General features: G+C 38.2%; 1 pseudogene; it reads left to right on the forward strand.

The window, feature by feature from the left end:
* Positions 1-5,838: 5,838 nt before the first annotated feature.
* Positions 5,839-27,019, forward strand: part of LOC145067832 (putative protein phosphatase 2C 4) — a 58,998-nt pseudogene continuing 37,817 nt past the window's right edge.

The following is a 27,019-nucleotide window of genomic DNA, read 5'->3' on the forward strand; positions in this document are numbered from 1 at the left end:
ATGTGAGAGTGTAGGGTCCGTTAGGTGTTGCGTCTTGGGCTCGTTCTTTAGTCCAATTTTGTATCCGGATTGGGCCTTTCCATCCGTGATTTTATGTTCTAGGGTTTAGTATATATAGATTCTTGCATGCATCTTAGTACGTAAGATTTGAGTCATTCATTCATAGATATTATCTTTATCGTTTGTAACCCTAATAGCCTCTACAGCGGAAGTTCTTTGTCGAGCTCTGCTGAGGCTTGAATCTATTGAATCATTCGACATATTTTGATTCACTCTTGTGCTTGATATTTCTGTTTTATGTTTTCGTGATTAACTTGTTTAAAGATCTAAATGATCAAAGAGTTATTTAACTCATCAATTGGTATCAGAGCAGGAGACTGTGTAATTCATACACATCTCTTCTGTGAAAGAAGCGATTAGGGTTTATTCTGCATTCATTGATATTTATTGAGTCGTCACTCCATAATTGACGTATCTCATTAATTATTCATCTTGCCCTAATATTACGTATTACAAAGTCTGATCTTATAACAGGTTACACGATCAATCATGGACGATTCTCAGTCCAATCCCATCAACATCTCAAACAGCATCGGATCAACCACCAAGATTCCAATTCTCTATACTCAAGACTATGAAGTATGGACGCACCACTTTGAAGATTATGTTATTCGATATGAAGATAACGAGTATCTGGTATGGGAAGCTATCACTTCTGGCCCTTTCGCTCATTCAAGCACGTCCAGAATCATTAAAACTCAAAAGGAGTATAATGATCTATTAAAAGATGTGAAAGACGTCACTCAGGATGAAAAGGAGATGTTCCAATGCAACATTAAGGCATTGAGACTAATTCGATTCGCTCTTCAGTCCGACACATTTCGATTAGTTATTTCTTGCATTACCGCAAAAGAAATCTGGGATCGGCTGCGAGAGCTGTACTCCACAGATGAAGATCTAGAGCCTTCGATTCAGACCCTACTTCTCTCTGAATTTGGAGAATTCAAGCAGATGCCGGATGAGGTTGTTACACAAACATTTGATCGGTTCAATCATCTTCTCAGCAAGATGATCAATCATGACATCGAAATAAAGCTTATCAAACAGAAGGTCACATTCTTAAATGGTTTGAGACCCGAATGGAGGGCTGTTGTGTCAACGGTTAAAGCACATGAGTAGTTTAAATCATATTCCTTGGCAAAACTGGTGGGGATTTTGAAATCCCAAGAAAAGATTGTGTTGCAAGAGAAAAGCGTGGTTTCAAGCTTGGGGTCTTTGGCGCTCTTGTCCAAAGGTAAGAATGCAGAAGAAGAAGAAGATTTGAATCTGGGAGATTACGATTTAACGGCTGAAGACTATGCTATGATGGTATCAAATCCCAGAAGGTTCATTAAGAAGAAGTTCCCTACCAACAAGAACCGAAATTGGCAGGGAAGATACAGTTCTAAGAAAGTGAAAGAGGAGCCGAAAGTTGAAGAATCGAAGAAGGAAGCGAAGGGTGAAGCTGACTCTGGTGTCAGTTGCTTTTACTGTGGTGGGAAAAATCACTACGCAAAAGATTGCGTGTCGAAGAAGATGGAAGAGAAAGATGAGGAGAAAGATGAGGAGAAAGATGAAGAAGCAAGTCTTATGAAAAGACTAGAAGAAATAAAGAGGAAGAAAGCTACCACTAATCCCTTTATGAATGCTCTTATTGTGCAGGGTTCGGTGGATGATGATGAGTTCGGTGGCGTGCAGGTGTGGTTGACTGACTCGGAAGATGATGAAGTGAGAAAGCCTTCTCATGGAAAGACTTATGTAGCGAAGAGTGGTGAAGCTGATGGAAGATGTCTGATGGTGACAGATGTATCTCAGATAAGGGGATACAACACTGATGATGGTAACGAAGAGGCTAAGGAGCGAGAGGACTTGTGCTTTACAGCAAAACCTCTCACTGTACAGATCAATGAGCTAGATGAACTGATCAAGAGGATATAACCTATTTTTGTTTCATTTAAAATTCCACAAAAATCATATGAAAAGGAATTAAATAACTTGAATACAAGAATTTCGAATCTAGATAGTTGTTTAAATCAAACACGGGTCACGAATTCTAATCTAACTGACCAAATAAGAAGGGTGTCTTCTAAGAGTGAGGAGCGAAGGATTTGGATAGAGCAGAAAGAGTTGGAGCTGGTTAAGTCTAGGGATGAGAACATTTATTTGCAAAGAGACAATCTCAAATTATTAAAACAGAGGAATGTTTGTTGTTTAATTGCCAAAAGTAGGGGTGCAAACGAGCCAAGCTACTCACGAGCTACTCGAGATCGGATTGTTAAAAGCTCGACTCGAAATCGATTTTAAACGAGCCTGAGCCGAGCTCGAGCTTAATATTAATCTCGTTTATTAAACGAGCTCGAGCTCGAGCTTATGTCATTAAGCTCGATTAGGCTCGCGAGCCTAAACAGCCCTTTATATAATATAATTTATTATTATTTATATATATTAAACTAAAAAAATATTAGGGGAATTATGGATTTAGGGTATTAGTAAACGAGCTTCTTAACGAGCTCGAGCCGAGCTTAAGCTTATTTAGGCACGTCAGATAAAAAATGAGTTGAGTCCAAGCCCGAACCGAGCTTGTATAATTCTTTACGAGCTCGAGCCGAGCTCAGTACAAGAAAGCTCGAATCGAGCCGAGCTCGAGCTCGAGCCTCATATAACTTAAACGAGCCCGAGCCGAGCCTGGTCAAGCTCGGGCTCGGCTCGGCTCGTTTGCACCCCTAGCCAAAAGGTTTTATGCTAACATTACTCAGCTGCATTTAAACTGTGAAATAGGACAGAAGATACATCGCATGATTTTACCCTTCCTTGAGTTTAAGGAGGATGAAATCGATGCCGAAGCATACAACTGTGAAAGTGTTGTATCTTCTGACGATGTCAATCCTACTTATATGTATGGTCTGGACAAAATTGAATCTTTTATAAAGTCCAAATACCATAAGGATATGCTTAAAAATCTTTTGGATGAAAATGATAAGTTGAAACTCAGGGCCAAAACCATACAAAAATTTGACTCATTGAGTACCAAATTGAGTTCAGAAAATAAAATTGATGTTGAAAATGCATCTGAACTTAATGAGGACAATGACATGAGTGAAATTTCTGTAGAGGATGTTGTTGACTGTTCCGAGTTCATTAGGAGCGAACCTGAAAACCACAAAAATCTGATTTCTGAAAATTCTGTGGAATTCACTCGTTTGTCCAAAACTAAGTCCCCAATCCTTAAAGAAAAGGGTGTTGTGTTTCAAAAGGTTAGAACAACTCCCAATCAGGTTTATAAGGTCACAGGAGTAACCGAACATCAGACAGTCAAACTCACTGCCATAGTGAATGAAGATAATGCATATGGGTGTGATGAGTTTTTCTGGTCTGCACCAATAGACAACGCAGATGAAACAGTTGGTTTGTCGGAGCGAACATCATGGAAGGCCAAAGGAAGATATGTGCCCGAACCTCTGAATAAGCCTACCAATTTTGACGTACCAAGTTCCAGTGGCACAAAAGAGATTCCAGTGGAGGAAGTCACCTCAACTAGCGAAACCTCTTCCATGAAGAGTGAACCCGTTGCTAAGAAGCCGAAACAAAAGGCAAATATCCACAGACAACCGAAACAGGTGAAAAATCAAAAGCAGCAGAGAAACTTGAGATACAAGAAAAATCTCTCAGGGCGAAAGCAGTTTTGGCGCTCCCAAAATCCTCACTACGCTCTCTTTGACAAACATTCTATGTCAAAAGGAGAAGAAAACAGGAGTAAAAGGAACTTCGAATCACCGATTCAAAAGAACCAGAGGAAGACTTTCGGGCCATAGGAAGAACAAAACCGAAAGGATGGGTTCGGTCCCAAAAGAAACAACAACCGAAGAGCTAGTTTCGGTCCACCAAACAACAACAGGCAAAGACCAGATTTCAGCCCGTCAAGCTTTTAAAATAAAAACCGCAGTTTCGGGCCACCAACCTACAACACTCGAAAATCAAGCTTCGGTTCATCATCAATCAACAACTGAAAGTCCAGGTTCGGTCCCTCAAATGACCACAACCGAAAGGGTCATTCCAAACCTCAAGTCAGGAAAGATTCTCATTTTAATTTCTTTTCCTCTAATTCTTCTCGTTCTCAATCTTCCTCTAAGCCTAATTCTGGTCCTACACCAAAGTCAAGATCATCAAAGGATTTGAAAGGAAAAAGGAAAATTTCCTCAGCTGATGAAGACCGAAAGCAGGCTAAAGTCCAGACACCAGAACCTAAATCCAATACACCTGCATCTAATTCTAATAAAATCAAAGTGTTTACTATTAAAAGAAAAGATGAAACAACCTTAATTAAACGAACATATCTCGTTGATGTTTCTCTTACTATGCCAGTTTCTGTAAAAGGCTCACGTGGACCCAAGAAACTTTGGGTTCCTAAATTTGCTTAATTTTTGCAGGTTATAAGTGACGAGCAGTTTGACGAAGAATGGTACATAGACAGTGGCTGCTCGCATCACATGACAGGAAGGAATGAAGAGCTAAGGGAGTTTCGGTCTCTTCAAAATAGAGGCAATGTCAAGTTCGGTAATAACTCTTATGGAACGATAAAGGGTTATGGGATGATAACAAATTGAGATTTTACAATTAGAAAGGTGGCGTATGTAGAGGGGTTGCAGCATAACCTCATCAATGTGTTTCAACTAGTGGGAGGAACCGGTCTCAAAGTCTCGTTCGATGACAAAGGTTCAGAAATTATAGAGAAGAAATCCAACAAAGTCATTCTCAAATCAGATCAAAAAGGTGAAATGTTTCCTCTGAATCTCAGACCAATCAAAGGGAATCCAGCAATATGTATTTTATCCAAAGCTCACTCAGACGAAAGTTGGTTGTGGCACCGAAGGCTTTCACATCTCAACTTCAAAGACATCAACAAGCTTGTCACCGACGGTCATGTTCGGGGTCTTCCATTTCTCAAGTTCGACCGTGAACACTTGTGCACTGCATGCGAAATGGGGAAACAAAGTCGCCAAAGTCACCCATCGATCATAAACACGAAAGTTGTTGAACCACTTGAGTTGCTTCACATCGACTTATGTGGCCCATCATCAATCGAGAGCATTGGTGGTAACAAGTACATTCTTGTTATTGTTGATGACTTCTCACGATTTACTTGGGTATTTTTTCTAAACCACAAATCTGAGGCGACTCCCAAACTGAAGATCTTTATCAAGCAGGTCGAAGTGCAAATGAGGAAAGTCGTTCGAAATATTAGAAGCGACAATGGACTGGAATTCAAGAACAAAGAATTCGAAGACTTCTTGGCAGAAAAAGGGACCAGTCACAACTTCTCAGAATGTAATTGTCGAAAGGTGAAACCGATCCTTGTGTGAGGCGGCCCGGACCATGCTAAGCTTTTCTTCTCTTCCTTTATATTTCTGGGTTGATGCCATTGCTGTAGCGTGTTTTACTCAGAACAGGTCTTATCTCAACAAGCGTTTCTCTCTCACTCCTTATGAGATAATCAACAACAGGAAGCCAAATGTCAAATTCTTCCACGTGTTCGGTTCCAGGTGCTTCATCTTCAACTCCAAAGAACATCGCAACAAGTTTGATGTCAAAGCTGATGAAGGTATCTTTCTGGGATATTCTATTACTTCAAAGTCTTACAGAGTTTTGAATAAGTGTTCTAAAATAATTGAAGAAACCTATTATGTGACGTTCGATGACAATTACGTCAAGAAGTTGAAGTCCACTGAAGAAGCAATAGGAGAGATTTTCTCTCAAACAGGTCAAGTCACAGCCTTTATCGCCAATCTCTTTGACCAGTTCATGGATCTATTTGATGAACCTGAGAAAGCAGCTCACTCTGAAGCCACGGCAGCAGACAACAAGATTGATCGCCTTAAGAAGATCGTCGAAGATGCAGCCAAACGAATGGGAGCGGAAGAACCAGTTCGAAAAGAACCTCCCCAGAGCGGTACTTCGGTCGAGGGGGAGAATCTATCCTCTTCAAATGAGCAGGACTCACATATTCAGGGGGAGAATCCAATTTTTGACGCACCCGAAAGCCCCTGTGCACCTGAAAGTCCAGTAACACCCGAAAGTCCAGTAACAACCGAAAGTCCGGATCAACCCGAAAGCCCTGTTGAAGAAAGATTTCTTGGCTCATCATCTGTCGAGGGGGAGAATTCCGATATGCTCTATGACGATGACATTCAATCAGAGTTTGAAGAAATGGTAAATGCTGAATTGGATCCATCCTATGATCCAAACTTTCCTCCTCTCACCAAATGGACCAGAGATCATCCTATATCTCAAATAGTGGGTAACGCATCAGAGAAAGTTCTAACTCGTTCACAACTGAAGGCGAAACAAACTGCTTTATTCTCCAAAGTAGAGTTCTGCATGTTTAATTCTTTCGTGTCCAAAATTGAGCCGAAGACCGTCAATATTGCCCTTGATCATTCAGATTGGGTCCAGGCAATGCAAGACGAACTCAATGAGTTTGAAAGAAATAAGGTCTGGCGTCTCATTCCAACACCGAAATATGCCTCGGTCGTCGGTCTCAAATGGGTGTTCAGAAACAAAATGGACAAGGAGGGTAATGTGATTAGAAATAAGGCTCAGCTAGTGGTAAAAGGTTACTGCCAGGAAGAAGGAATCGATTACGAAGAGACATTCACTCCGGTAGCAAGGCTGGAATCCGTTCGAATATTTCTCGCCTATGCTGCACACAAGAATTTCGAGGTCTACCAGATGGATGTAAAGTGCGCTTTTCTGAATGGGGAACTTGAAGAAACTGTGTATGTGGAGCAACCTCCTAGCTTCGTGAATGAAAAGAATCCAGATCACTACTACATCTTGGATAAAGTTGTTTATGGTCTGAAACAAGCACCTAGGGCATGGTATGAAACACTAACTAAGTTTTTAAAGATGTCTAAATTCAAACAAGGTTCGGTTGACCCAACCTTCTTTCGTAAAAAGGAAGGTAACCATCTTATGATAGTTCAGATCTATGTCGATGATATCATCTTTGGCTCAACGAATCCTAGCCTAACAGCTGAATTCAGAAAGTTGATGGAGACAAAATTTGAAATGAGCTCAATGGGTCCGATTAACTTTTTCCTTGGTTTAAATATTAGACAGGGACCCGAAGGCATCTTTATAAACCAGGAAGCATATACCAAGACTCTTCTTGCTAAATTCGGCATGATGGGAGATTCAAAGGTTAAAGTCCCTATGGCGTTCGGTACCAAGCTCACACCATCTTTGGAAAAACCGGCAGTTGACATAACGCTATATCGCCAAATGATTGGTTCCCTGATGTACCTCACAGCTAGCAAGCCTGATATAATGTTTTCAGTTTGCTATTGTGCCAGGTTTCAAGCAAATCCGCGTGAACCACACATGTTAGCAGTGAAGAATATACTCCGGTATTTGAAGCGAACCACCTCTCTCGGTCTCTGGTATCCCCCAAACTCAGGTTTCTTTGTTCAAGCCTGTTCAGATGCAAACCTTGGAGGATGTGGTCATGATCGGAAAAGCACTACAGGAGGCTGTCAATTCCTCGACGTGAAGTTGGTGAGCTGGCAATCTAAGAAACAAACGTGTGTTTCTCTGTCTACAGCCGAAGCAGAGTACATTGCAGCTGCCTCCTACACATCTTAAGTGATTTGAATCCAAATTCAACTCCGGGACTATGGACTCAATATGAAAAAGATCCCTCTATATTGCGACTCTGAAAGTGCAATAAGGATCTGTCATAACCTGGTGCAACACTCCAAAACCAAACATATTGCATTGCGGTTTCACTTTATTAAGGATCATGTGGAAGACGGAAATGTAGAGATTCACTTTGTTCGAACCACTGATCAACTAGCTGACATCTTCACCAAAGCCCTTCCTAAAGCAAGTTTTAATAAAATTCTACAAGGACTAGGTATGATGGAATCGGAGTCAGTACCAAAAACACCTTCTCAAAACTAAAAGTTGGAAGCAAAATGAACCGAACGTTCGATCTATTTCGGGTTCGGTTCACATGGGAACCGAAATGAACCGAGTGCTCGGTCTATTTCGCGTTCAGTCCCATTGAACTTTTCTCGCTTATCTAAACAAGGTGATATTTTTAGTTGTACCCTTTTGTACAATATGTTTTTCCAAAAATTCCAAAAACATTTTTTTAAACCGAAATGAACCGAGCATTCGGTCTATTTCGGGTTCGGTTCAAATTTTATTTGTTTGGTTTATTTTGTTTTTCTCTTTAAAAAAATATAAAAAGTTCCAAAAATATTTTCTTTTTCTTTTTGTCTCTTCATTTGTTTATATTAGATGGGGCAGGTATCATTCTCACACTTTCTACTAATTAAGTGTCCCTAGAAGCATGCTGCTGCATGTCGTCCAAAGCCTCACCTGATTCTGAATAAAGCCTTACTGACTTGGTATATACAAACCTTGTCTTCCCAATCAGGCTGCTATATTTTATTCTAATCATGAGCTATCTTACTCTTTTCTCATATGAGTTAAGAGTTTTCTGCTTGGTCACTATTTTTATAGCAGAGGTACTTTGGTTTCTTTATACCACCTCAAATATTTTCTCCATCATATTCACTTCATACAAGTAACCCTTGAGACTCTCAGAAATTACCACTGAGGTTTATGGTTACACAATCTCTGTGTTTGTGATCTTAGCTTCGTGTCACTACGTGCTAAGTGAAACCCACAATTCAATACCTACTATGCATTGACGGTGAACAATTATATTTGCTCTAGTTCTCACTCATGAATTAACGAATTCACCCAAGTGGTTGTACCATGAAATCTCTAATTTTTCTTTTTGTGTGATTCTTATGAAATTGTTACATACCATAACATTTCTTCCCTTAGAATCCAACTTTAATTTTTCTTGAGATTTCACACCAAGTATTCCCAACATGTCACTTAAATATTATCCAAACCTACTTGTTCAATAGACCACATTGGTCTCACAAGTACTTCATTCGGTTTCTCTCTTATGTCAAGATTAGGAACTCTGAACTGAAGCGAAAGCCACCCTTATCAGCCTTATTAAAAGATGCCTTTCAACACTTCTTAACAAGTGATTGATCGTAATTCAACGGGAAACCTCACTAACACTTTAAAGTCTCTCTTGACTTTGAAGGAAGAGATTCGTGCCCGGGATCCACTGTTTCATGTCTTTATTGACATCACAAATTCCCACATATGTGTTGCTTTATTTCTTTATCTTTGACACTCTATGCACGAAAATCTTTTTGATTTTCCAAAAATCTGGTTTCGTTCATTATAAGCTAATTTTATGGCTCTGGTTTTAATGCAATATTCTCAAAGGGATGATATGACTAATACTACACGTGTTTACTTTTATCTATGAAGACAGCTCATTTTAAAAGGATAAGTTGTTGACTCAACCGAAAGTCTAAATGTTTTGGCATTCAAAACGGCGCTTGATGGGAAGGCGTGTAAAACGGAAGAGTTTTTCTCTCTCATGCGTAATCATAGGGGTTGCTACTCTGTCACGCATCAATCAACTCATGAAATGCTTCGATTTTCAAGAATATTTGGGGGCGGATTCTTCTCTCTCCTCTAACCCACGGTATAAAGGGTAAACCCTAAAGTCTTTTACCTCTTTACTGCACCCACAATTCAGAGAGCAAGAAACAATTATTTTCTCCCACTGTTCATCTTCTTCTCCAAAACACTCTTCCATGGCGGATTCTTCTTCTGTTCATGCAACCTCCCACATTTTGCCTATCTGACCTCAGCAAAGCCTGATTATTGATCTCACCCCCCATGTCTACGACGCATTCATGTTCCCGATAGTGGAGTGTCTCAAACACTCTCCACTGGTTCCAGCACTAACCAAGGTTGAACTCGTTCCAATGGAGTGTTTATCGCAGATCTTCTCAACAGCCCACTATGACAAGTCTGTCGATCTCATTTTCTTCGACATTCTTGATACCAAATCCTCCATCTCCAAACAGCGATTCTGTTTGCTTCTAGGGTTCGAACCTGATGAGTCAAGGGTTAACCCTGAGTCTATTCCTGTGGTATAGTTGTTTTCCATGTTTTACCACATGGGATACACTGAGATTCTTACTATAGTCACCAAGTTCAAGAAATCCTGTCTTCCTCCACAGTGGAATGGCTTCTTCACGGTTCTGTTCAAGGGTTTGTCAGAAAGAAGTGCAGGTTCTAACGGGGCTAGCCGTCTGTTTATGTCGATTATCTACGGGTTATACCACGGCCTTAATCTTGACTATGGCTCTGTGTTATGGCAACAGTTGATCCAAAGTCTTGCCTCGACTTCTCGCCATTTTGAGATTTCTCATGCCAGATTATGGACACTGGTCACAAAGTGGGCAATGGACAAGTATCATGTCCCTGTTGTTGCTAATTCTCCACTCTCCTCGATCGCAGTTTTCCACACAACGAAGATTATCGTAACTAATGCTTCCAAGTTTCAGTTCGTTGGCTCAATCCCTGAGTCAATGTATGTGTGTGTTCCAAGGGATAGTCGCATCATCAAGACTTATAAGGAGTTTCTTCGTTCAGGCCCCAGAGAGCTCACTCCAGCATCATTGAAGCACATGATCCCATCCTGAACTATTCTGTAAGGCGCACTCTAGCTGAGAAGTTTGCTCCCGCCCTTGACCTACTTAGCAAAATTGAAGGGCTTCCTAAGTTCGTGGCCCATCCAAAACAAGGGGGATAAGATGTGTCTCAACCGCCTCCTACTTCTACATCAACTAAAGCAACTGAACCTCCTCCAATGGGTCAACCTTCAGGTTCGGGTGCTAAAGATAAAGGGAAGAAGATTGTTGAAGACAGTGATAATGATGATGATAAAGAGACCATCGCTGATCTCTTGAAGAAACAAGGTCGGGAAAAAGATGCAGACATGAGTGCTCGCGTTGCCAGAGAGGCCGAGGCGAACGAAAGAAAAATGAAGGAGGCTCATGACCTTCTTGAGAGTCAAAAAACTCTATTTCCTCCGTGGACTCTCGAGAAGCTTATCAAAGAAGCCATTGATACTCCCAGCATCTTATGGCTCGAACCGGTGATTTCCTTGGACAGGGTCAATTCTGTCGACTCTCAGTTTGATATGCCCTTGACCCGAAAGGCCTTCATTTTTCATGTTTTCTCTCATATTGCTGATGTTCCTCATCCTCACCCGAAGGTTAATAGGGAGCTTGTTGAATTCTATCTGAGGTCTGCTCAGCCTTAGTATCAAACATGGAGTGCTCAGAAGATTATAAACGTTCGTGTCCTAAAACCCTTTCGGGAGGGTAACTTCACGAATGTTCGGTTCAAAGTGCTGAGGGGGTCTGCCAAAACAGAACATGCTATTTCACTTGCCGATCTTCCTAACCTGAATCCACATGATTAGGTCATTATGCACAACATCCTCCTCACCAATGAAGCTAAGTATGGGCCAATCATAGATCACTTCAAAAGGATGCTAGTTTGCTACATCATGGAGGTTGTCAAGATGGATCAGGAGATCGCAAGTATATTCAAGAAAAAGCCTACCATTTCTCCTGTTGGTTCTGCAAGTGATTTAAATATGATGTAGATGGGAAGGATCGACCCGAAGCGGAACTTTGTCATGTTCACAAGGAACGAAGGCCAAAAATGCCTGTTCGCCTTGGCAGATAAGCATCTGTATACCACTACATGCTTGGAACATGTTCTGAGTATCATCAATCGATGCAAGCAGAACTCTGCAGATGACAAGAAAGGATGCTAGTTTGCTACATCATGGAGGTTGTCAAGATGGATCAGGAGATCGCAAGTATATTCAAGAAAAAGCCTACCATTTCTCCTGTTGGTTCTGCAAGTGATTTAAATATGATGTAGATGGGAAGGATCGACCCGAAGCGGAACTTTGTCATGTTCACAAGGAACGAAGGCCAAAAATGCCTGTTCGCCTTGGCAGATAAGCATCTGTATACCACTACATGCTTGGAACATGTTCTGAGTATCATCAATCGATGCAAGCAGAACTCTGCAGATGACAAGAAATATTTTGATGATATGATCCAGTGGTACATTCGATTCATACAAACCATTCTCCCTCTTATTCCTTGTCTGTTTGACACCACAAAGAAAGTTCCTGCAACTGGACCCAGCAAGCCGAAGTAGAGTCTCGCTCCAATTGACGCAAAGGGGGAGATTGTAGGGTCCGTTAGGTGTTGCGTATTGGGGTCGTTCTTTAGTCCAATTTTGTATCCGGATTGGGCCTGTCCATCCGTGATTTTATGTTCTAGGGTTTAGTATATATAGATGCTTGCATGCATCTTAGTACGTAAGATTTGAAGTCATTCATTCATAGATATTATCTTTATCATTTGTAACCCTAATAGCCTCTACAGCAGGATTTCTTTGTCGAGCTCTGCTGAGGCTTGAATCTATTGAATCATTCGACATATTTTGATTCACTCTTGTGCTTGATATTTCTGTTTTACGTTTTCGTGATTAACTTGTTTACAGATCTAAACGATCAAAGAGTTATTTAACTCATCAGAGAGGTACATACTTTAGGTTTCTTGAGAGAAAAAATTGGTCTTAGGGTTAGGGTCGAACATGTAGGCGATGAAAGAACACAAATCTTCATAAATTGTCCCCATAGTTTGTAAAAGAATAAACTTCATGAACGGTCTCTATAGTTGCAAAAGATGAGTTTTCCCTCATATATGTTGTAGATGTTCTGACTTAACATACTAAAATAGACAATGTTAGCCATAACAATTGTCTATGAAAAGTTCCCCCGACCCATTCTCCTATTTCTAGCAACACACCCTCTCCGACATCACATCTCATAACAACCTTCGTAGGAAAACTCAGGAAGTCATCGGAGAAGGTGAATCTTACTGGAAGGACACTAACACCACATTTCAGCGAGACATTATGCCTTAATTGTATCCTAATGAACCGAACCTCTTATCCCCATGTTATAAACCCCACTCTCATCTCCAATCTTGAACCAAGTTTCAATAAAAACAATGGATTAAGTTGTGTATTCAGATTCCAATCAACAACAAAAACGATGAATTAAGTTGTTAAAGTTTTTTGCACTAGAACTTTTTCACCATTATTCTACAATTATGGGTTGAAGACGATATCTAGGACCTAGAGATGATGATGGTATTTTAGTAACCCACCTTGATTAGGTTCTCCTAGTCACCAACAATAAAACTACAACTCATTTTTTTCATAATGATTGATTGTAGTCATTTTAAGTCTATCAAGAACCAAATACGAAACAAAACTAAATTATAGGTATCTTCCAAGTGAAAATATTAAGATAAAGACCAACTATATAAATTACCAAAAACCACAACAACTATTCGTGTAATTTACTCTAAATATTATGTTCATATTATAAAACAAATTATTTAGTAAACAAGAATAAATATTTTAAAGTAAAAATAAAACCACAATAAAATTATATCTTATTAAATGAGAAATGTTATATTCATAATGTCTAAAAAGAAATTAACATTTCAATATTATAGTCAACAAAAAATTATGTAATTCATTGATGATGAAAAATGAAAAATGATTAATTAAATAACAACTAAGATCTTATTAAAAATGCTTAAATATATTATCATGGGTTTATGCACAACGACATAAGTCGTATGATATAGGGATGAGCATGCTAGATACATTTTTTCTTGTAAAGTGATAGGAACAAACGTTGATCAAGATCTATAAATAATGTTACAATAAAAACATCAAGTTTTATACATAATGTTATATATAACATTAACTAATAATTCAATATCCTTATCTATATATTTTAAGGAGAAATTTTTTTTCGGTCCGGTCCGGGTTAAATCCCGTATTCCGGGTACGGTCCGGTCCAAACCCGAAACCCGATTAGCGGTAAAAACAAAACCCGAAAACCGGCCCATTAATATGTATATCCGGTCCGGTCCGGGTCCGGTCCCGGTTTTTTTCCGGTCCGGTCCGGTCCAACGGGTTATATGCTCATCCCTAGTATGATATGTGCAAGAGCTTTTTTACCGTGGATTATTAATGAAATTGATTAAACTAGGGTGGTGATATTATTTTCGTTTTATGGAATATAATCTGTAAAATTTTCTATTAGTTAGGGATAATTTTTGTAAATATCTGAACATATATATAATGTCTGTAAAGAAATTACATAGGTTCCTTTTCTGTAAATTATATATAAAATTCTATAATTTATTTTTTACATAAGAATCAAAACTACAAAGACACGAATATCTTATGTGACCAAAATGAACATTTCACACAAACAATGACCAAAGGTGCAAAATTCTAAAGCCACGTGGCATTAATCAGCACATAAATAAAGGACAAAAGTTGGAAATATCCTAATGATAAGTGACACTATTCAAAAACATATAAAATCAATGATTCATTTTGTCCTGGCTGCAAAATGTAAATTGTTATTAGAAAAGACTATTTTTGTAATTTTTAAAACATGACCTGTTTCACTTAAAAAAATGCTTATGACATTTTTTGTAAATTATAGAAATAATGTTTTTAATATATTTTTTTTATACAGAGATCAAACCTTCTAATAAAAGAAAAACATCAACATAAGAACCGTTTTTATAAAAAAAATTACACATTGACCGGTTTTATACATTATAAGGACCGTTTTGTAATTTATTTGCTAAATAGCAAAAGAAATTGCCAACATCCGAAAATCTTCTATCCAAAATTTTAAACCCAAAAATTTTAGAAACCAATCCTATCAATATACCAAAATTGTTATATTGTGAAAATATAAAATCAAAAATTGTTAGATGGTGAAAATATAAAACGAAAAAATAATGGGGACTAAACTTACAAATATATCAAATTTTATGACCAAAGTTGTAAACTAAACGTTTATTTTTCTTATTTCAATTGAAATTAGTACATATAAAAATAATGATTTAAAGTTTTCGAATCTAACCTCGAGCCAACCACCGTTATTTGACTACAAATTACTTTATATATATATATATATATATATATATATATATATATATATATATATATATATATATATATATATATATATATATATATATATATATATATATATATATATGTGTGTGTGTGTGTTTTTTGTGTGTGTGTGTCCTGAAAAACATTGGCGATAAATAGATTTTTTGATAAATAATTTTCTTATGAAGAAATAATTATTAGATTTTATTATTTGCTATTATGTAATAAAAAATTACTAGTTTTAAATAAAAATATTTCTATATAAACCTTATATTTATATTATCTGTTTATACATTTAATGTAAATTAATTATTATCGATGTCTAGTTTAGAAAAATATATCATCCATCTAAATATAAAAAAATACGATTAAATTATAATACTTACTGAATTACTTAAATTACATGAATATAATAATTGATGTAAAGTAACTAATAAAATATTACAAATTACAAAATTACACAACTTACTTGAGTATTTTTTACGAAGAAAGGTAATTTTTCATCATTCGATGAAATGAAGAAACTTGAAGATGGTAAAAAAAACAGAATTTGTAGAATTCTTTGTTTATTTTCAAGGGACAAATTGAAAAAATGGTTTCTCTGTTTGTCAAAATAAAGCGGTTTTGGTTCAAAAGTTTGATGATGCATCAAAAGTCAAATGTTGGAGACTTATGTGGTTTTGGTTCCTATGGTTGTCATTTTTTGTGGTTTTGGTCCATATCCTACCTGAAATGACAAATATACCCTTCTAATTATTTTTTTTAAATCTTTTAATTATAATCTTTTTATTTTATTTTTAAAATACCAAAAAGGAAATCTCGTCCACCCAACCTCTCCCAAATCACATCCTACACACCTCCAACTTGCACATCATCTACATCTTTCTATTCCAAGACTAAGAAAAAATAAAGACGTCCAAACATACACTCAAAACACATACACAAACTCAAAATCATTCACGCCCCTGGTTTTGTTTGTTCTTCTCCTTCACTCGATACAAATGTCAATTAAAATAAATAAAGACGAGGAACGGTTATAGGTCAAGATAAAAAAAACTAGTCTCTAGTGATTACATTTATTTTCTTGAGTTGCAAGTATCCAAGAGAAAGAGGGGCAAGTTTGTGATGGTGATTTATTGTGCTTTTTCTACTTTTCTTCTGAATCGAGCCCTTCTTCCACAGACCCCCACCCACCCCTTATTCCCCCGGTCATGGCCATGATGTTGGAATAGTGTCTAAGGCTGTAACTATATTTGGCAAGTATTTGACCCGATTGTGCATGGTCCTTTTGGGTTGCCTTCACCATAGCAACTTGACAGGATGATTTGTAATGAGAGAAGAAATATTATTAATATATTATGAGAATAATATAAGGAATAATAATATTTTTATTTGATTAATATAAGTCATAAATTAATTAGGAATTAATTTGGTGACTTAAAGAGGTTAATTGAATAAAGGGGCATAAACTATCAAATGTGTGATACTTGTATTTTGGGCTATGAATCTTTATGGATATGAGGGTGGACGATTTTAGGGTTTGGAGAAACCTAGAAATCGTCCAAGGCCTAGTATATAGGGATTATTGGATTGCTTAGGGCCTAAGTAATTCAATTAGGGTTTAAGGTGTAACCCTAGTAGCCAATAGTATATATAGACCCTTTGGGTGGAGGAAATCGGCACTCTTGCATCTCAAGAAACCCTAGAGCCGATTTTCTCATCCTCCTCTCTCTCTCTATTAACATCCTCTTGCTAGTTGGTGTTTGTAAGCCATTAGAGGAGTGACAATTGTGACTCTAAGCTCCAAAGACAAGAAGATTCAAGCAAGCAACTCAAGGTATTCCTTTAGATCTGATTTCATATGTTATGATTTGAATGTTTACACTAGATCTATCAATATTAGTCTTGGATACATTGCATGTTCAATTAGAGAAACCTAGATCCAAGCATTAGGGTTTGCATGTGCACATAGCAAAGTTCTTATGGCTCAAACCCATCAGTGGTATCAGAGACTTGATTGGTTTCTATTGAATTGATGCATTGGTTGATTGCTTGTTGATTGCAAAATTCGATTTTCCCCATCTGCCTGATGAAGTCGGCGAGTTCCATAGTGGACTCGGCGAGTAGGCCTCAACTCGGCAAGTCCATTGTGGTACTCGGCGAGTTCGAGCGTTAGATGGAGTTAGTTTCGGGATTTCTTGCTGTTTTTCTTATGGAAACTTGCCTTAATCTTTATGGGTCAATAAAATTTGAATTTTAACATATATGTGAGTATATTCTTGACCTAACAAAAGATATCTACCAATTAGTTGAATAATAATTTCCTTATATGATATTAATTGATTATTTTAATTAAATTGGTGAATTGTTTTGCAAGAAACATTTAAATAAATAAAATATAGATAACTATGAGATTAAATAGTCAATTTAAATTATTTGTTATTTGATCCCTTATGATTGAAAAGTTTAAAACTTGTCCTTAAGTTTTGTGATTAAAAGTTTAATTTGGACAATTTAAATTTCAAACCCTAGAATTTTACAAGTTTAAAATTCAACCTTATACTACTATATGATTACAAACTTAATATATATGTGTATAATTAAAATGCTAGTCTTACCGTTAGTAGGCCTCATTCACGAAGCCGGTCTATAAGGTGGGTATAAGGTTGCTACCTATAAAATGGCGCTTAATGGGTGTACACTCACACCCACCGCTTGCTTGATCGGTGGAGGGTCGTTAGCCGAACGGGTAGGATAGGGCAACCCTATCTCCTCATTAAAAGTATAATATTAAAATACAAAGTAACTACATGTTTTTCAAATTCCCAATCCTAGTTACTTTAGGAAAAGTGAATTGATGCAAACCCATGAAATTACACTTTGCACCCTTGCTAAGAAGTTAGTGGAGCGTGTGTGGTTTACCGGCACACTAATTGGTTCTAAGCAAAGGTGGCAAAGGGTGATTCATTGTTTATCATAGTTCGGTGGAGCGTGTGTGGTTTACCGGCACATCGAATAGGTGATTGTAACAATGAAGGCACCATGTAGATTTGCATGGTTATTCACACCCACTTTGTGATCCTTGGCATCCCAGTCACAAAAGAGAGGGGCATATCGAGATTTAAACATGCCATTGAAAAGTTCAATGAATCTCATCGATATCTAGGAATTCTAAATGCATTTAAAACTTAAGGTTATGTTTTGTGGTGGAGAATTAGTGAATCGTCATTCATTTACCTTCAAATTGTTTGCATGTTGGATTACAACATCCCTTTTCTAATATGTAAATAATGTTGTTGGATCCTAGCCCTAATTTTTCATATTGGGTGATAATTAGGGATTCAATTCTAATCAAACTTTGTCCTTTTTTCTTGTAGATGTCGAACGCAAACAATGCTGCCGCTAGCTCGTTCACGTTAATGAGCCTTTGCCAAAAGGTGACTTTCGATGGAATGAACTTTAGCGAATGGATAAGATACATTCGCACGATTGCTCGCTACGAGGACAAGGAGTATGTCCTTGACGAGAAGCTCAAAAAGATTAATCCAGAAATCGCTACTCCGGCTGAAATGACTGCTTTTGAGATTCATGAGTGTGATGCAACGAAAGTTCATTGCATCATGATAGCCACAATGAACGCCGAATTCCAAAAGTCCTATGAGGACATGTATCCGTAAGAAATGCATCAAGACTTGTTGGAGAGATACCATCAAAACGCGAGGCAAGAACGTTACGAGATTTTCACTAACATGATCACTAATAAAATGGGTAATGGAGAATCTCTAACCATTCACTTGCAAAAGATGAAAAGGTATGTCGATCGTCTTCGCAAGTTGAAAGTCGACTTTGGGGAAGACTTGCCCAGAATATCTGCAAGCCATCAGGGAAGGGAAGATCAAGCTGTCTTTTGCAGGTATTTACACAATTAAATCTAATGATTCATCTCATGCTATTTCTTGGGTCCTTGATACCGAGTGTGGTTACCACATTTGTTCTGAATTGCAGGGACTAAGAAGAAATAGGGATGTGGAGCATGGAAGAATTAATCTAATCATGGGAAACAGAAGATCGTCGCCTGTCACCAAGATATGAGTGTATTCTTTAGTGCTTAGTAATGGATTAAGTTTAGATTTGAATAATTGTTGCTACTCGCCAGATATGGTAAGAAACATCATTTCGTTTCATGGTTTGTTTAGACAGGGATTTGGATATTCGTTTAATAATGAGCATGGTTCGATTTATGCTTATCTAAATGGTGTTTTATATTTTGAAGCAATGCCTTGTAATGGAATTTATGAAACTTTTATGATTGTAGATAACCTAGGAAATGATGTTTTATGCATGGATTCTTCCAATAGTATGGATAAAGCATGTTTGTGGCATTGTCGTCTTGGACATGTCAACAAGAAGCGCATAGCCCAACTCCAAAAGGATGGAGTGTTGGAGTCATTCGACCTTAGGGAAGATGACACATGTGAGTCTTGTTTGCTTGGAAAGATGACTAAGTCACCCTTCACTGGTACTTGTGAGAGGGGTGTGGGTTTGATGGATCTCATACATACCGATATATGTGGACCCTTTAGATCCACCACAAAGGATGCGAACCACTTCTATGTGACTTTCACCGATGATTATATTAGATATGGGTATATTTACTTAATCAAACATAAGTCAGAAACGTTTGAAAAGTTCAAAGAATTCAAACATGAAGTGGAGAATCAATTGGGCAGGAAAATCAAGATGCTTCGATCCGATCGAGGAGGAGAGTACCTAAGTCTTGAATTCCACGACTATCTCAAGGAATGCGAAATAGTTTTGCAATTGACGCCACCTAGGACACCGCAGTTAAATGGTGTGGCAGAAAGGCGTAATCGAACCTTGTTAGACATGGTTCGTTCTATGATGAGTCGTGCTTCACTACCTATCTCATTTTGGGGGTATACCTTAGAGACTGCCGCCCATATCCTTAACCGAGTCCCTACAAAGAAGGTTGCCAAAACACCTCACGAGATGTGGACAGGGAAAGCTCCCTCGTTGGCACATATCAAGGTTTGGGGTTGCGAGGCTTTCGTAAGACGAGATACTCACGACAAGCTCGAACTGCGTAGTGAGCGATGTATATTCATCGGCTACCCGCATAAATCCTTTGGATATCTCTTCTATAGACCGAATGACAATGTTGTCTTCGTTGCGAGGAGAGGGGTTTTCCGAGAGCGAGAACTCATAAGCCAAGGAGACAATGGGAGGCAGATCGAACTTGAAGAGATTCAAGAATCGAGTGATGAAAGAACCTCTACTGCTGACACTCAACCCGAGGAGGAAACTCCGGTTGAACCAATTGACGAGTCCTTACCTTTTAGACGTTCCGAAAGAGTTAGAGTTCAACCCCAGTTTTATGGTTTTCATATTACTACCGATGGGGACATGTATATTAGTGATGGGACACTAATAGATCTAGATGAACCTAATAGCTATAAGGAAGCCATGGCAGGTCTGGAGTTTGCAAAATGGAAAGAGGCAATGGGCAGTGAGATTCAATCCATGTATGACAACCAAGTTTGGAATTTGGTTGATAATGTGCCCGGACGTAAGACCGTTGGGTGCAAATGGATCTTCAAGAAGAAGACCGACGTGGATGGGAATGTACACACATATAAGGCGCGATTGGTTGCGAAGGGCTTTACTCAAAATCCCGGAGTTGACTATGATGAGACCTTCTCACCAGTTGCAAAAATAAAGTCAATTAGGGTGATGCTAGCCATTGTTGCATTTCATGATTATGAGATATGGCAGATGGATGTCAAGACCGCTTTTCTTAATGGAAAGTTGGCTGAGGATGTTTACATGGCTTAGCCAGGGGGTTTTGTCGATATGAAGCATCCAAATAGAGTGTGCAAGCTTGAGAAGTCCATTTATGGGCTTAAGCAAGCGTCTCACAGATGGAATCTTTGCTTCGATGAGAAAGTTAAAGAGTTTGGATTTGTACGAAGTGAAGATGAATCATGTGTATATGTCAAAGCCAGTGGGAGTATAGTTAGCTTCTTCGTTTTGTATGTCGATGACATACTACTCATAGGAAATGACGTCCCGACACTGCAGGAGGTTAAGTCCTGGCTCGGGAAGTGCTTCGCTATGAAGGACCTCGGAGAGGCTTCCTATATATTGGGAATAAGGATAGTGAGAAAACGAAGTAAGAGGCTAATAGGACTTAGTTAGAACACTTACTTAGATAAAGTACTGAAACGTTTTAGTATGGAGAATTCGAAGAAGGGAGAATTACCGATACAAAGTAATGCCAAATTGAGTAAGACTCAAAGTCCCAGTACCGAAGCCGAGATAGCAGAGATGAGCCGAGTACCTTACGCTTCCGCAGTTGGCTCAATCATGTATGCTATGACTTGTATTCGCCCTGATGTAGCCTTTGCTTTGAGCATTGTCAGTAGATATCAAGGGAACCCTGGCAGAGCCCATTGGATTGCGGTCAAGAATATCCTTAAGTACCTTCGGAGGACCAAGGAATGGATTTTAGTCCTCGGAGGGAGTGATGACTTAAAGGTGAGAGGGTATAGTGATGAGAGCTTCCAGACCGACAAGGACAACTACCGTTCGCAGTCGGGTTGGGTCTTTACCCTTAATGGAGGAGCAGTAACTTGGAAAAGTTCCAAGCAGGAAACCGTAGCTGATTCAACGTGCGAATCAGAGTACATTGCAGCAAGCGAAGCGTCGAAGGAGGCAATATGGTTGAAGAACTTCATCGGTGATCTTGGAGTTGTACCTGCCATAAAGGAGCCTATGGAAATTTTCTGTGATAATGAAGGAGCGGTTGCCTTGACAAAGGAACCGAGGGATCATGGTGGATCTTGACATATCGACATAAAATATCAGTTTATTAGACATCGAGTAGAAGAAGGACACCTCGTGGTTAAGAGGATATCATCAGAAGATAACCCAACAAATTCGCTTACGAAGGGACTGACTAGGGTTAAGCATTTGCAGCATGCTAGGAGTATTGGGCTGAAGGATGATATTAGTTTAGATTAGATAGTTTTAGAAACTTGTAATAGATAAATGTAATTGACATTTGATGATTAAATAAAAGAGTATTATTTATAAGTAAAGTTACCGTCTCATGTTAATTGTTTAACTATTGTTTCACTTTGCATGTTTTGACTTCCTGAATAATTAAGTTATTAAGAATAATCGAATTATTCGAATGGTCCACAATCGTTCATATGTTGGAAGTAGATATGAAAGAAGATTGTCATGAATTGGTATGTAGATTGTCTGAATGGTATTAGACATAGCAAAAGGTTGCTACAACGTTCATGAGTGCTTATGAACTAGTTTTGAGCATTGGAACAAACCCGCGTTTCCTGGAATCACTTTAAGGTATATATATATATATATATATATATATATATATATATATATATATATATATTGTAAGTGATCGCAAGAAGATAATATCATATGGTCTTAAAACCTGGATATATGGTTTGTTATTTGTTAATTGGTTGTACATTGATGATGCGAAACCGCATCAGCAAATTGATGTTATAAAACGCATTATTGTGTATGATTGATTGACAAATAAGTAAATGCATATAAGTCGAAGTTTATTTGTTACTTTTATCCTAAAAGGGTAAAAGCGATATCTCGGCCGCTCGATGATTTGATTTGACTTATGTGTCGGGCCCGGTCAGAACTGAATTGCTGTTTCGATTAAGTTCTATGTCTATTAAATCTGAGATCGAGAAACTAAACGCTGGACTATGATTGTGTCTGCATGATATCTAAACAGAGGACTGTACGATCCCTTATCTAAAGGACAGGACTGATAAGATCAAAGTTTGACAGCATCTTTGAGAGCTACGATTGCTAATCGGATTGTGCTTGTGTATATAGTTACCGGAATTATCCAAGTGGGAGACTGATGGAATAGTGTCTAAGGCTGTAACTATATTTGGCAAGTATTTGACCCGGTTGTGCATGGTCCTTTTGGGTTGCCTTCACCATAGCAACTTGACAGGATGATTTGTAATGAGAGAAGAAATATTATTAATATATTATGAGAATAATATAAGGAATAATAATATTGTTATTTGATTAATATAAGTCATTAATTAATTAGGAATTAATTTGGTGACTTAAAGAGGTTAATTGAATAAAGGGGCATAAACTGTCAAATGTGTGATAGTTGTATTTTGGGCTATGAATCTTTATGGATATGAGGGTGGACGATTTTAGTGTTTGGAGAAACCTAGAAATCGTCCAAGGCCTAGTCTATAGGGATTATTGGATTGCTTAGGGCCTAAGTAATTCAATTAGGGTTTAAGGTGTAACCCTAGTAGCCAATAGTATATATAGGCCCTTTGGGTGGAGGAAATCGGCACTCTTGCATCTCAAGAAAACCTAGAGCCGATTTTCTCATCCTCCCCTCTCTCCATTATCATCCTCTTGCTAGTTGGTGTTTGTAAGCCATTAGAGGAGTGACAATTGTGACTCTAAGCTCCAAAGACAAGAAGATTCAAGCAAGCAACTCAAGGTATTCCTTTAGATCTGATTTCATATGTTATGATTTGAATGTTTACACTAGATCTATCAATATAAGTCTTGGATACATTGCATGTTCAATTAGAGAAACCTAGATCCAAGCATTAGGGTTTGCATGTGCACATAGGAAAGTTCTTATGGCTCAAACCCATCACATGAGACCCACCTGCCACTGCCCCCTATTTGTTCATCACCGTGTAACATCCTATTACCTGCCATTTCTGGTCCGTGGGCCGGAAGTCAATTGTGTAAGGCTTTGGGCCTGAAGGAGGCAAAGTTTTGTCCTTGTGGAAGGAGGTAATGTTAGTTAAGAGATTTTACTTTGGAATAGTTTTTTGGGCCAAAGGGGAGAAAGGGAAAATCATAGGTTGGGTTCTTGCATGAAATATGGATTTTTATTCAAGAAGCTTTTAGTCCAAGACATTTAAATAATATTATAGATTTAGTATGCAGGGCATACGTGATCAAGTCCCAAACCTATTTTCATGGTTTGAGCCATATTTAAGCTCCTTCACTTCCGCAAGCGCACTCCACTCTCATCCTCTACCTCTCTGAAACACTCTCTTGAAACCCTAACACAAGATTAAGCCTTGTGAGAAAAAGAAGGTGTTTTGAAGGGCTTTGGAGTGTTCTTTGTGCACCTTGGAGAAAAATGAACTCATGGAAGAAGTGTTAGTTGTATTGGAGCTTGTAGATCTAGACTTTGTTCACCTTGATCTTTCTTCTAGAGGTATAAAGTTTGAATCTTGATGATGATATTGTTAGATCTAGATAGTTCTGAGTGTTAAGAGCTTTTAGTCACTTTAAGTGCATAAAGTTTAGATCTTGAAAGTTTATGACCTTGTTATGGATAAAGTTGGAAACTTTATCCATCTAAACATCATTTTGATTCAGATATGAAGATTAGAGACTTGGACTTAATGGATTAAGTTGAAAAGATGCACTTTTTCGGTCCATTAGAGACTTAAAGACTAAATCTTGTTTTTTGGGATCATTCTAATGGATAAAGTTGGAAACTTTATCGATTATGGAGCTATTATGAACCATTATGATCATGAGTGTTGTATGTAACCTATGTATGTGTTGAATGGTCTTAATGGGTTAAGAACATATGTAACACATGCATGTGTTAGATGCTCTTAATTGGTTAAGAGCATAGAGTTTTGGACATTAAGCACCTAGTGACCACGCAAGACCATAAAGTTGGAAACTTTATGGTCAAGGACATCACTTTGGGCATGGATTTGGAAAATGGGCTTAAGAGCATAAGGATTAAGCTCTTAATGAGTTGGGTTAGCATCCAGTTGTGTACGTTGGGCGTACAAGGCGTACGTTGCACATACATGGTCAACAGACCCGTGCCTGGTCAACAAACATGTATGTGACCATACTCAACTTGATTGAATCAGTTGAATTTTGGAATTTGGACTTTTACTTGATTTTGACAAAGTTTGACCTATGGGTATTTTGGGTATTTTGGATTGTGTTTAAGAATTGGTCATTTGGATGGATATGTAACGGTTAGAGCTGAGATTCAGAGTCGGGGCCTCATCAGCTATTGATCAGATCGAGAGGTGAGTTTTCCTCACTGTACTTTTAGGTATAAGGCACCAAGGCCGACCCATTGGATTAACCATCCTGTTTATGATAATATGTTATTTTGATGTAGTGATATGTTAGATATGTATCCTAGTATATAAGATGATGCTATGCTTAGTGATCCGTAGATCTGCCTGATTTTCTGTTGACTGATTATATGTTTAACTGTTTTATGTGCACATATTTTGGTTGGTGGTTTAGGATTTACTACTATGTGCATGAGCTAACATACCAGGGGAATTCAAACCCGATTGTTGACTAGCCCATTGTTTATTAGCATTCCAACCTAGGGTACTCCATCCCGAGGATGATTGGACCGAGAGGTTGACTGGGCCTGGGTTATTCTAACTAGATGGTTGACTAGACCCGTTGTATATTGGCATTTCAATGTGGTGTATTCCATCTCGAGGATGACTGGACCTGAAGGTTGATTGGGCAACCCGATGGTTGATTGGACCCGACATGCTTGATTGTATATGTTATCTGTTTGTGTGGTGTTACTTTGGGGGAACTCACTAAGCTTCGTGCCTACAACTTCAATTTATTGTTTTAGGTACTTTAGACGATTGTGGCAAGGCGAAGGCATGACCGTACACATCCTTGGTTTTACGACTGACTAGATCTTGGGAGACTCTGATGTTAAATAATATTTTGGAAACAATGGTTTTGCAAACACTTCTTTTACTAAATGGGTTGTTTTGAAAAGTTTAAATTCATTTTCATTTTTGATTCGTTACAAGTTGCTATCAAAGCATGGTTTGAGCGAATTGGAGGAACACACGTGTGAATCCAGTCGTAAACTAAGGAACTACAAATGATTTTCGAAATTTTTCCAAAAATTATCAAGAAAGGATGTGACGTGTACGATCAGTCAGAGCCAGTAAGTAGACCCCAAATTACACACTATTATTTGACATCATGATATGTTAGAACTGCATGCTAGTGATAGGCTAAGGATCTTCAGGAATTGCATGACATAATTGTATGATTTTATGATGCATGTTAGCCTAGGGTTCTTTCTTATATGAAATTGACATCATTAATGTGTTCACTTAGTGTGTGCTTCATAGTTGTACATAAACAAAGATTTTATAGCCTGCGAATGTTTGATTTATCTTTACTTCCTGTACTTGTCTGATTAAGGTCTTAGAGTTGAGTCATGTATTCGACTGTCTATGGGATTCATCGTTATGAATGATTAGCATGAACTAGTGGTTGCAGGGTTGGTGGAAGTTCCATGAGTTGGTGCAGTTCATAGCGGGTCAACGTGAGGAATGATTAGCCACTCTTGAGAGAGTGAGGGCAGGTCGACCGTGTATCATAGATGCTGGGATTTAGAGTTCAAAAATTTCATATGAGGATCAGCTTGATTTTATCGTGTCTTAGTGCCAGTCGACTCCACTGCTTGAATGTTGCTTGCTTTGTGCTTTTTGGAACTCACATTGATATGAGCTAACTATCAAATGAATACATTAAATTACATGGTATGAAGGTTAAATAATATTAGAGTGAAGTATTTGGCCATATTGCGTAGCTCTCGTTTGATTCCAACTGTTGTAGGGTTGAGTCCTTTAGTCGATAGATTATTTAAGCTTTGTTGCATGTAATCGTATTCATGAAATGGTTAGATGACATTAGTAGGGGTTCTTCAACAATTGATGGCATGGAAGTGGGGGGGGATCCTAGGGGAGCTTAGGAAGTATTTTAGTGCGGTTGCTACGCTATTTAGCTGGTGTTGGAAGTACTATTATGAGTAGGTAACTTAGAGGACTCGGGATGGATCGTAAGGAAAGTATGGATTTGTGTGGAAGGTAGTATTGGGCCCGTACTACTGGAAGCACAAAATCCAATC

The sequence above is a fragment of the Lactuca serriola genome, chromosome 8 (assembly GCF_051521515.1).
Source record: "Lactuca serriola cultivar US96UC23 chromosome 8, Lser_US96UC23_V15, whole genome shotgun sequence".
Lineage (NCBI taxonomy): Eukaryota > Viridiplantae > Streptophyta > Magnoliopsida > Asterales > Asteraceae > Lactuca > Lactuca serriola.